Below are 12,384 nucleotides of genomic sequence, written 5' to 3'. Positions count from 1 at the left end.
GAGATCTGAATGCTCGCCATGAAGCCTGGCGTAACTACCAGCAGAACCAGAACGGTCGTCTGCTGTTCGACCATTCGCAGCATGGGCTGTACTCCGTTTGGTTCTCGGACGAGCCAACATTCATCTTACCGGCAGGCAACCCATCGACGCTAGACCTGTTTCTTTCAAATACCGGCTTGTCCAAGCCGGTAGCCTTAAACGAACTTAGCTCCGACCACCACCCGGTGGTGGCTGAACTGGGCTGCAACGTGGCTCCTGCTTCAAGCCTGCGTAAGAACTACCATCGCGTAAACTGGGCCCAGTTTGGACGTGTGGTAGATAGGCACATCATCGATAACCCGCCGCTTGATACCGTGGAGGACATCGACCGAGCGTTGGAAGGACTCCACCAAGCCATAACCGTGGCTGACGAGGCGTGCGTCCGACGAGTTCCTGTGAGGGGTAAGTTTATTGCCATTGATTCCCACACCCAACTTTTGATTCGTCTGAGAAATGTTCGTAGACGCCAGTTTCAGAGGACTGGAGATCTGGGCAAAAAATGTGAAATGGCCGATCTGAACAGGCAGATTGCTTCCAGAATGGACTCATTCCGAAATGAAAGTTTCGGGCGTGTTGTCCAGAATCTGGACAACCGCTCCAGACCATTCTGGAAGGTAGCCAAGGTCCTGAAAAATCATCCCAAACCCGTTTCACCTCTCAAAGTCGAAAAAGATTACGATCGGCTTTTAATCACCCCACAGGAGAAAGCAAATGCGATCGGCGAGCATGTCGCTTCATTGCACTTGCTTGGCTCGAATATCCAAAGTCCGCTCGAAGATCAGGTTGCGCAATGCGTACAAAACCTTGATGCCTCCCCTTGTGTCGTGCCTCCGGCGGATATGATTATAGTACAACAGATTTGCTCAGCGCTGAAATGCACCAAGAACATGAAGGCTTCCGGTAAGGATCCAACATTGCCTTCAAGCTACAGACCAATCAGCCTCCTTTCAGCGCTGAGCAAATTGTTCGAGAAACTGATTCTCAATCGTTTGCACAAGTTTGTCGAGGAAAACAACATTCTCCTTCCGGAACAGTTTGGATTCAGAAAGGGGCACTCCACCAATCATCAGCTAGTACGGGTGATGAATAACATCCGAAGTAACGTGTTTTCCTGTTCGCAGATGATACCGCAATAGCCGTCAAAGGAAGGATGCCTCGCGAAATAACGAACAAACTTCAACGATGCCTTAACGCCTTTGCTGATTATGCCACCACGTGGAAAATCAAAATCAATGCCTCCAAAACACAAGCGATCATGTTCCTCCATCGGCAATCGCCCAAACTGAAACCGGCTCCATCTTGTACTGTAATCATGAATGGCACAAGGGTTGAGTGGTCTGCCGAAGTAACCTATCTCGGGATGTTGTTCGATGAAAAGCTCCTCTTCCGTTCGCATGTAGAGAAAACTGTAGTCAAGTGTTCTACCTTGGTTAGGTGTCTGTATCCGCTGATTTGCCGATGATCCCGCCTCTCAAGGGTGAACAAACTGGCCGTCTACAAACAAATCATAGCACCTGCGATCCTCTACGCAGCTCCGGTGTGGGAATCATGTGCACAGACTCACAGGAACAAAATCCAAATCGCTCAGAATAGACAGCTGAGGAGTACCGTTTCAACTTTCCCCGGTGTACCTTAACTATGATGCTTACTATCAAAACATTGAACAGGTAGAGAACCTGTATACGAGCTTTTGCTGACTTTGAAAATCAATAACTGAATCCCCCTAATTTTCAATTAATGTTGTACTAAGCTAAGCACCTACTTATTGGAAACCAAACGTTTGATTTGAGAAAAGTCACAGTATTCTATTTTGCATGATTCTACGAATACGCTGTAAAGTACATAATGATGATGCATGATAATTTTATGTTATGGAGACCAAAGCGGTTCTTAAACCCCTATCACTATTAATATTCTGTCAATTCTTAACCATTACATTAATGATGAACGGTGGTCTATTATGCTAACAATATAGTATAATAGTGTACTAGTCAAAAATGCATGACATACATCAATTTGGCGTAGTTCTACGTCATATTTACTGCGGTCGTGTCTAGGACACAACCCTTTTTCTTATCCTATTTGACCTGGAACTGGTTATGTCCATATAAATTTTGACTTCATTGGTTCCAACGTTGTTGATGTTCTAGAGGCTAAGACCTATAGGATGGTGGACATATTAGTTCAGAATGCTTCCACTATAAGGGGCTAGCGAAATTGATAACTTGGTGTATAAGTTTTATTGTGAGATATTGGTCATCTACAAATTTGCTGTCTTCTGGAAAGTTATTCAGGTGTGCTATGCCTTTCGGATGGTAGACATAAATAGGCCTATTCTGCGCGGCGTGTGAGGAGAGGTGACAGTGAAAAGATGGTGAAGTGACAATTGTCACCTCGGGTGAGGTGACTCTCCATTTGATTTGCACGGAGAGTCACCTCACCCGAGGTGACAATTGTCACTTCACCATCACTTCACTGTCACCTCACCTCACATGCTGCGCAGAATAGGCCAAAAAGATTCAGAATGTTCTCACTACGCAGCACTAGTTTACACGCTTACTAGATGTATAAGCTGTATCTTGAAATCCAAACCATCTGTGTTCGAGAATTTTACTGTGGTGATATCGGATGCATAGCTGCCAACTAAGGGGAGAGGGGATTTTGTCCCTCCAATGTTCAAACCAAGTTTTTTTTTTTCCTTTGGTTTGTTTTTTCCGTTGATCTTGTTTTCCGTGCTGAGCACCAATGCTACCGACGTGCCAGGAAGGCAGCTCCCACACCTGGACCCTACCTATCGACCCATCAACTCATGAACCGGGGACCAACGGCTTTACTTCCCATCCGAAGGAAGGCGTGATCAGAGATGTTATGCCTCAGAACATCCCGGCGGCGCCGACTGGGATTGAACCCAGGCCTGCTGGGGTGAGAGGTAATCACGCTTACCACTACACCACCGGCGCCGTTAGTTCAAACCAAGTTGGCGCCACTGAGTTCATATGTGAATCTGAAAATTATTCGAGAGGTAAAAGTGCCTCGCCTACCACCTTCCCACATCCTATGAGTTGGCACCTATGAGGGGATGGCAGATAGACAGTTTCAGAATTTTCTCACTACGCGGTGCTAGTGTACATATGAGCTTCCTGTATACCTAAATTTTAGGTATTTTTGGAAATCGATGTCCGACACCATTTTGGAATCCAAGATGGTAGTCTCCGGTTTTAGAAAAACTGTCAAGTACGCAACAGAATAAGAAATTACCTCAAATTTGAGTTCAGTTCACTCAAAATTTCCAATACGTCATTAACTCAGAGAATAAGTTAAATTTTCCAAGCTTTTGTTTCATAACTTGAAATCGATTTGAAAAAAAAAAACCATTCAATTTTAATAGATCAGTCCATGAAGTGAAAAGTTTGTCGCAAATTTCTCTGGAGTCGTTTTTGAATAGGTCATCATTTGTCGATTCGCAATAAAGATACGTACAATCTTTGAACTTTTATTGCATGTATCAATATTTAAAATCTATCGCTCAGTCGCAGTAGAAAGCAAATCAAGTTAATCGATTCTTTGATCAACAAATGAACATCAAATTTTGTAAACAAAATTAGGGCCTATACACACAAATCGAAGTACGTCAACGCAAACCAACAACATAATTGGGTAGGGGTGGTTTGCTTTGGTGTACTTTGGTTTGCAAGTTTTGTTTACAAAAGTTGATAGACCTTTTTCAATTATTACGTCAAAATTTAATTTCAAAATGGCGTTAAATATCGATTTACAGACCCTACACCTCGTCCGGAAGTTTCCATCTTGGATATCAAAAAGGAATAAATCTTAGTTGAAGATGCTAATTTCAAATAACAGACTGTAGTGGTAATTTTTATACGATAGATGGAGTAGATGAAAGCATAGAGTTGATAGTTCCGTTAGAGTACGGCAGTGTGAAGATTGCATATAGATATTAGAATAGCGAGCTAGGACAACTTTTAAGGAAGGTACAAATCGGTTTTTTCATCTCTCTTTACCAAACACCCAATAATATTGGTATTTTCGGAACGGAGCCTACGTTTAGCGGCCGGAAATAGATGAATGATGCCATGCAGTCTTGTAAGCGGTCACGGTAGTCGACACATTTTCTGTGATAATTGAATGCCTTTGCCTCCGACACTTGCAAAACAAGCTATCATAGTACAGTACCAAACTAAAATGTCATATGACAGGCTCTGTCATACGACACTGTCGCCGAAGACCGTCACGAATGTATGTATTTTAGTTTTTATCATAATAAGAGCTGCTGATGGTGTGCTTGTGTGAATTCTCAAAATAGCAAGCAAAGATGTCCTAATAATAATATTTCTGATCAGAAATGGTTTGATTTACACCAAATTGAGGAATTACAACGAAATCACACATTTCATATTATAGCTATTTTGATAATTTTCTTTTAGCTCGAATGTTATTCTACCGCTCGTGTTGTGTGAGAGAGAGGACGGTAGAGCATGAGTGTTCGAATACAAACAGACTGTCGCGCACCACAACGAAGCGAGTGTAGTAAAAACGTCAACTGTTTCAACCCCTGATGCCATGTCTGAATAAAAGATGGTGACTTCTGGTTTGTGAAGCAGTGTCAAATCCCGAGCAAAGTCTGAGATCAAATTTAAAACTAAATTTGATGTTGTGATGTAGGTGATAACGATTACTCCGGTTGCTGTCGTTTTGGTCGTTTTAACGGTTAAAATATCAAACTTGAGTGCAAAAAAGTCTTCCTGTGACATTACATTGAAAACTAATCCTGCTATCAGTGAGAGCAAACTGAAAACTCAATTTGATGTACATTTTTCCTGTGGATAACAAAACGAGTATTCAATTTGATATTGCGTTAAAGCAATGAAAACAAAACCGCAACATATTTTTGAAGAGCAAATGTTAAGCAAATGAAAACAAAATTTGCTATCCAATTTCAATTGTGTAAACTAAAATCAAATTATGATTTCAGTTTCATGTTGATATCAAAATTTAATTTCGATTTGCTGTCATTTTGATGCTACTGCGATGGCAATTTCCAGTTTTTATGTAATTCCCAAATGACGACAATTACCTATTTCCAGCTTCTACACGTTGTCCCCGTTTCGAAAACAATCAGAGTATTTGACAGTTGTCCACAAACCGGAAGTTGGGATCTTGAATTCAAAAATGTCGCCAATCATCTATTTCCGGCCTCTAAACTCCTCGTTCCAAAAATTTTCAAATTGTGGGATATTCGACACTTTTTAATTTTCTGGAAGTCACCATCTTTGATTACAAAATGGTGTCAACCAGGGCTGCCAAATGTCATTTTCAATGAAAGATCTCACGTGATATTTACAGACATACTTCTGTCACTATCAGCGATGAGAAAACGATGATAGAGATTAACTTCAAAATCTCATCGATTTTTTGTCATGACAGAACATGACAGTGTTGTTAGCATCGCAATTACTAGCTCATTTACTGATATTATTGTTACTTGTTCCACGGCAATCTTAAAAATATATTCACTCTATCGATTACATACTGTTGCTTGCCTAAATTCATCTATATCAGTTAGAAATGGGTATGTCAAAACCGTATAACAATTATTCTCATGAATGCTAGATCATTGGAAGAAATCTCATGATAGATAGTTTCATCTCGTGATATTGAGAGGATCTGTTTTATCATTGTCACATGACTGCCGTGTTATTTACCAGCTCTGGTATCAACTATCTATTTTCCACCTCTACACGTCGTCTCCGTCCGAAAATATCCATATTGTTGGATATTTGACACTTTTACAGCCCTTAAAGCTTACACAGAAAGTTCATGTGCACCCTAGCGCTGCGTAGTGAGCAAATTCTGAGCTACTGTCCACCAATCATAAGACCTTGATCCACTGAACAACTTTGCCAAAGACAGATATTCCAGGATCACGAGATATTCCTTGTTGGAACGAATCATGCCAAATCCCATATGCTACGTTGACTCCATATACAGCAATTCCATAGAAAAAAATTATAGTGAGGCTCAGAATTTGGTGAAAATTTGTATAGTTCTTTCTTATCAAAGAATATTTTTATCCCGCCATTAGGGTGACCATTTCCGTGTTAGGGTGGTCCGGATTTTTTTCTTTCAAAAATGCCTTTTTTCCAAAAATTCATTACTTCTCAACCGCTTTTACGGTTGACCCCACAAATGAAAGATTATTTAATGTTATTTTAAGGAAAATTACGAATCACTCAGAAATATTTGATTTTGTATAAAAAAACGAAACAAATACTTTTTTTTTTTTTACTGCGCGGGTCTTCTACAACTTTTTTATTTTAATATTTTTAATTGAACGATCATTTAATTTTAAATAACATATCAAAAAGTTAGCGATGTCGGACGAGTCATTTTGGAGATACTATTAAAAAAATCATTGTTGCAATATATACATCACATGTGCACGGAAACGATGAAGTTATATATATTCATAATACGTCTCCATAGAACGTAACGAAATCTATGAGTAACTTACAAGCTGGGTGCAACATTCAGTTTAGTCTGGGGGCTGTTCATAAACCACGTAGACCAATTTTTAGACATCTAAAAGTTTACCAAGCGTAAACTTTGGCTGGACTCCCCTCCTCCCATTAAAGTCTCGTTCGTAGTTTTATTGCTATTGCTGTTTTCACTAAACATAATCATGTCGCAGTTTGTTTATTTCTTACGCATTGTCTAGCATTCATAAAAATGTAAATTGCCAGATTTACAACAGATTTACTTTTTCTCAGGATCAGGAAACCAATATAAAAGTAAGATGAGAGTTTTTAATTTATGCAACATGTGTGGAATTTTTTCGCAACTTGTCATGTCAACTTATCGCTCTTGTGATGCTTTGGGAGGAGTATTGAAACGAAACGCTGCAAAAGCGAGTTTGCGAGGCCATCGTATAACAACGGCCCAAAAACTTTATTCATGGGCTATTTCTAAGCCAGATTCAAAAATACACTTTCTGTTCCGATTACAATAAAATGGAATCCGATTACAATAAAATGGAAAGAAAATTGAAAAACCGTTATACACGTGACTCTCTATAACTTTTTTTTTCTATGGAATTGCTGTATATGCGGTTTCCTTATATGTGATCCGTAATATGCGCATATATAGAGGGATAGCTGTACATTAGTATGCACACAAGCGCTGCATAATGAGTTAGTTCAGAGTCTATAACTCTGAGGGCCTTTATCAACTGAAATTTTTTTCTCGAAGATAAAATTTCTTACACAGTCAGAATGTTAAGCTATAGCAGTATATGCAGGAAGATCATATGGAAGCTAGCGTCCCGTAGTGAAATAATTATGAACTAATCTGTATAACATCCGGAAGACCTTGGTCACCTGAAAAACTTTGCTCAAGACGGTAACATTCCATGTGGCCAAGTTCACGAGATATCCCGATATTCGCTCACAACGTGTTCTGGTTTACGGTACATGGTCGTTAGGCACAAATGTTTTTCAGCCAAATTTCGTTATTTTTTGTATGATCACATGTATCCAACTCCTCTGCATCACATTTATGCAATTTAGTTGAAAAAATTGTTTTTTTTTCTTAATTTGTTTTCCGTGCTGAGCACCAATGCAACCGACACTTATTCAATGTATTTCCGATAAAGTCATCACAAATTCAAAATTGTTTTCTTATTGCTCATGATGTTTCTGATTATATACTCATTCAAAGTTTCTTATTTCTTGATCTAAATTGTTTGAGACTCACGCATGGTTTCCTACATTCATCGAGTATTATCAAAGTAACCCTAAAACAAAAAACTGATGTTCGGTCACAAGACAAACAAAAATAGTGCAAATTCAATAATTCCCGTTAAATATGTTACTACCAAATTGACTCTAGGATCCTCAGTACTTGTTTAAAAAAATGAGAAAAACATTCATTGTTGTAAAAAATATTTAGAATATTCTTCGAAAAACTATCAAAGTTACCCCGTTTTACGGTACTACATTCTTGTATCTTTGTTTTGTAGTATGATCAATTGATCTATTTTTTTCGTAACAGAACTACACATCTCTTTAATTCTGCATGTACTAAACATCTATTTTAAGCAGTAGTTTTTGAATCGACAGTTTCTTTATATAAAATAAGTTGTATGCATATTTGTTGTTAAGTTGTTGATTGTAATACAGTAATGCCCCGATTTTGTCAGCCCCTCATGCGCTTTTTCCGTAGTTTTATTGCACCAAAGTATACATTAAACATCCATCTTGAAGATGAATTAGAATGGTTTGGATCTACGGTTTTGTGAAATTATGGAAAGACAAAAATCTGATGCGCGGAAGGACTGACATCGGTTCATTACTGTTATTTGAATGATGCAAAGCTTTAAATCTCAAAATTCAGCTCCAATTTAAAACGTATCAGTATAGTTGATATTGTGTACACGTAAAATCTAACGTATTCAAGCGGCGCCGGTGGTGTAGTGGTAAGCGTGATTACCTATCACCCCAGCAGGCCTGGGTTCAATCCCAGTCGGCGTCTCCGGGATGTTCTGAGGCATAACATCTCTGATCACACCTTCCGCCACGTAAAGCCGTTGGTCCCCGGTTCATGAGTTGATGGGTCGATAGGTAGGGTCCAGGTGTGGGAGCTGCCTCCCTGGCGTCGGTAGCATTGATGCTCAGCACGGAAAACAAGATCGACGGAAAACAAACCAAAGAAAAAAAAATCTAACGTATTTGTAGTTCTGCTTGGATATTGCAGCTCAATTGATCATTTACCGTTTGAACATATCATGCGATATAAAGTTAGTTAACGCTAGATTTTTCGTAAATTTACATGATATTTCATCTAAATTTAAGAGCAATATCACAAAATCAGCTATGTTGCATACAAGCGGTTAACGGGGTCACCCTTCTTTCAGGCATGTTGTGACTGCCACAAAGTGAAGGTTCGGTTCCCACTCCGATGAATCTTTTCGCAACCCATAAAATCCTATACTGGTCTATTGGATGTGTTGTCCGTTGTTTAATGAATATGGTTCAGTCTATGTCCGGTTGAAAACAATGTCAATTCAAGTTGAACAATGCATTAGGTCCTAAGTAACATTGCTAGATTTTATCCGTTGACTTTCTTTTTGTATCCCCACGGCCATGTAAATACATTCCCAGGTATTTTCAGCACACAGATCGATAAAAGACGAATCTATTATGACAAACACAACAAGACACATGTGCTCAATTTATTAACGAAGAGAATCGATCAATGTTTCTTAGGACCTAATGCAATGTTTAGCTTGAATTGTCTTGTAAACAATTTCGTTGTTTATGCCAATTATAGCCTAAAATTAATCGAGGGGAGAGTTTACACGCGATGGTTGACATTCAGATATTTTTTTCTGTGTAAAACGCTGTCCAGACTGGAGAGTTATAACATGTTATAACGGTTGTCAAATAATTGCAACACAGAAACCACCATCAAGATAGCGCTATAACATGTTATAACTCTGTAGTCTGAACAAGGCATAACAGAATATAGATACAACATGTCATTTGGCCATTTTGTACAGAAATCAGTATAAATTTCTATTATGAACAGCTGTGTATTTGATCAATATTGACGGGCTCATCCTTTCCAGGAAAAAAAAAACTGTGATCATCGTTCGGCTTGCTCGGGGATTTACCGCGAAATGAGCAAAACGGTCATAAATTCCATTCTCATTAGAACTCAGCTGTGAAAACGGGTTGATAGATGTGCATTCATCTGATCGGTTGATTGTTGCATCGCGTACACGTGAAATAGCAATTAAATGTTATCATTACAGACCGTATTATTGTTCATCTCAATATTAAACACAGTTCTCACAGTATATTTGTGAGCATTGGAAAACGCCTTGTAGTGTTATTTAAATTAATTGCGGATATTTAGTCTACTCAATTCGTGGGAAATGACAATGTTCTAATTCTGGTATACTGAAACCCTCTTGTGTATTGTTGTGTACATGATGCAAAATTGTTCTCTACATTCTGGCTACTCTTACATCACTAAAATAATTTATATTTTATCCACAAAACTAGTTCACACTATCGCATTTAAAGTCCTCTTGTAGGTGCAATTTGCATATTAATAGACGTGTAATGTCAGTATTATCGTGCATCCATCAGGCTAACCTACAAAAGCATCATACAACATGATGAATGCTCGGCAATAATAACTCGTGCACGCATAATTGTATAACATCAATTAAAGCCCTGAGCTTGGTACCGCGCTCATCGAAATCGCTTATCGAAATTTGCTGTATTGGAAACCACCCAACCCGTCTATCATCGCATTCGGATAACAAGGGGTGCTGAACCTGCAATGTGGCCCACAGAGCCATATGAGGATTCAATCGGTCACGAGCACAGCGCCAGCCAGCGTGCTGCTGGTTGATACAACCAGTCAGTGCTGTTGTTTCCCCCTCGGTGTCTGTAACAACAATAATGCTGAAAGACTTCAGACAGGAGGCCGAACGTATGCGAATACTGCCCGATGGTGTTTCGCTGTATTGTTCAAACAATTATACTGTTGAGGTAAAAGCTGCTGGTAGATTCAAGCCGGTGCATGACTTTCATTGATTGGAAAAAGCGTTTAAACTAGGTTAGTTTAACTTAGCGCGTATCGGTTAGGCATACGAATTCATATTTTTAAAAATCGCTGAGAGTAAATTTTTCAAATTAATTATGCGTTTTACAATGTTTCTAAAGTTTTTATTTTTATTCTAAAGTTTTACAATTAAAACTAAAGTTAGTTGAAGGGGACCGAATACTCACGGCTTGCTCGAGGTTACCTTACCTTACCAGTCAAGCTAAGGCCCAGGTGTCTTTTGATGTATACAGAAGTTGTCTCCATTCCACTCGATCCATGACTGTACGTCGTCAGCCTCAAGCAGTCTGCGAAGGATCCGCATGTCGCCTTCCACCTGATCGATCCAACTTTCCTGTTGGCCTCTTCGTCTTTTTGCAGTCGGTTCGTTGTCGAGAACAATTTTCCGACATTCTTACGACGTGCCTCGGATTTTTGGGGTGTGAATGGTGGGTGGTTCTCCCAGCAGCTGGTTCTGAAAAATTCTTAACTAGCGCACGGAAAAAAAAAAACATGTAAAACACCGCTTAAAAAGAACTTCATGTGCGTAGTATTACGAAAAATCCGAAATCTACAAGATAAAATAAATAAATATTGTCCGCTTAACACACCACAGGTCTGATAATCAGTTAAAGAGTTCCTCCGAAATTTATAAGCTAGGCTATGAGCTAAATGAGAAAAGTTATTCTACATCATTAATGGCAATTTACTCCCTCATCGGACCCCCCGCAGCCTATTTATTCCATGAGTTCATTCTGCAGCCTTAATTTCTCTCTATCTGCTTATTAGGCTTTTAACTAACTTTCTTCATTTATCTGATGATTAAATCTTGCCTTCGTGTTTACCCTTTAATTGTGTAAAAATATACATTCTGAGCATTACAACCCGATTAAAACGTGTTTGAAACTATACTTGCTTGCAGAACTAATTTTTGTTAGCCGATGCCTAAGAAACAAGCGATTTTTATGTTGTGTTTTTCTTCAACAATAAGCATTTTTACCATTTTTCTAGAGCAGATTTTTCATGCACATGGTCGTTGTTCATCAACTGAAAAATTCATGAAATATGAGATATAGATCCAAGTATAAGCATAATAGGTACATTCTTTCTTCGGTGTATGTATTATCGCTACACGCAAAATTACCTACAGCGTTCTGCCGCTTTGCGCCATAGCTCCATGTTTACATGATCGTTGCACTACACAAGGTCAGCGATGAGTTGAATTATAAGTGATTTCGGCTTTTTGTATAGATTTTCTCATCTCAGGTATGAAAAGACATTGATTTTTCACCCTAATAAGAATAATAACTGTCTATAGGCACTGTACTTTTTTAACATATATACAGCTGTGTTCGATAAAATAGCAACGCATGCCGATTTTCATGCAAAATGGTCAATTGTTCAAAATAATGGCAGTACTAATAATTTTCATTTCAGCTTAATTTTGAGATTTTAAATTTTACATTTCTCAAAATTTTAAAAATCCCTACCCTGTTAACAAATGTACATAATAATTAAAAATGTTTAAAAATATTTGCAGCACGTAAATTTACAAATAAAAATCTGCTATTATTTTGAACAGTTTTACCTGGTGTCTCACTTTCCGGTAGATGCATGCGAAAATTTAATATTTTGTTATTGTAAAATTGAACTTATTTGTATAGTTCTTTAGCGACCGTTTCAGCCTAATTGATCATAAATTAACAAAGTTACATC

This window comes from Ochlerotatus camptorhynchus, unplaced genomic scaffold (genome assembly GCF_037179485.1).
Source record: "Ochlerotatus camptorhynchus isolate MF236.1 unplaced genomic scaffold, CSIRO-AGI_Acam_v1.1 ptg000085l, whole genome shotgun sequence".
Taxonomy (NCBI): Eukaryota; Metazoa; Arthropoda; class Insecta; order Diptera; family Culicidae; genus Ochlerotatus; species Ochlerotatus camptorhynchus.
This window is presented reverse-complemented; position numbering follows the sequence as displayed.